Genomic DNA, 482 nt, shown 5'->3' with positions numbered 1-482 from the left:
GGCAAAATTCCGAGTTTGACCAACCCACCCCCCTCCCAAAAAAAAATATCTTTTTAAAGATAGTGCAAAATCCAGTGTCTAGCACCCAAAAAAATAAAAATAGCACAAAGATTTTCTTTTTTCCCCCCCTCCAGCAAAACACCACACACTTTCAATGCCTACCACCAAGAAAAAACCAAAATCTGTTTCTAGCACCAAAGGAAAAACAACCAAACTGACTAACAAGCCAAAGTTCAATTCCTACCACCAGAAAAAAAAATACAAGCCAACACCAAATCTCAGTTTCCAAAAAAAAAAAAAACCCTAAAACAAGCCAACACCAGATCAGTTTCTACCACCATAGGAAAAAAAACTTAACACAAGCCAATTCCAACATTCAGTTTCTAACACCAAGAAAAAAAACAATTAACAAACAATCTAGCACCAGAGAAAAACCAACCAAACTGACTAACAAGCCTAAGTTCAATTCATACCACCAAAAA

The 482-nt window shown here is 36.1% G+C and overlaps 2 long non-coding RNA genes across 4 annotated transcripts in view; one reads left to right on the top strand and one right to left on the bottom strand.

The window, feature by feature from the left end:
- Positions 1–482, top strand: part of LOC122179572 — a 29,568-nt gene that overhangs the window by 24,201 nt on the left and 4,885 nt on the right. The gene's annotated exons all lie outside the window — the stretch shown is intronic.
- Positions 1–482, bottom strand: part of LOC122179571 — a 3,481-nt gene that overhangs the window by 1,592 nt on the left and 1,407 nt on the right. The gene's annotated exons all lie outside the window — the stretch shown is intronic.

Source organism: Lagopus leucura, unplaced genomic scaffold, assembly GCF_019238085.1.
Source record: "Lagopus leucura isolate 7727_CA_CO unplaced genomic scaffold, USGS_WTPT01 Super-Scaffold_100004, whole genome shotgun sequence".
Lineage (NCBI taxonomy): Eukaryota > Metazoa > Chordata > Aves > Galliformes > Phasianidae > Lagopus > Lagopus leucura.
Note: the sequence above shows the minus strand (reverse complement) of the source record. Positions and strands in the feature narration are given on the sequence as shown.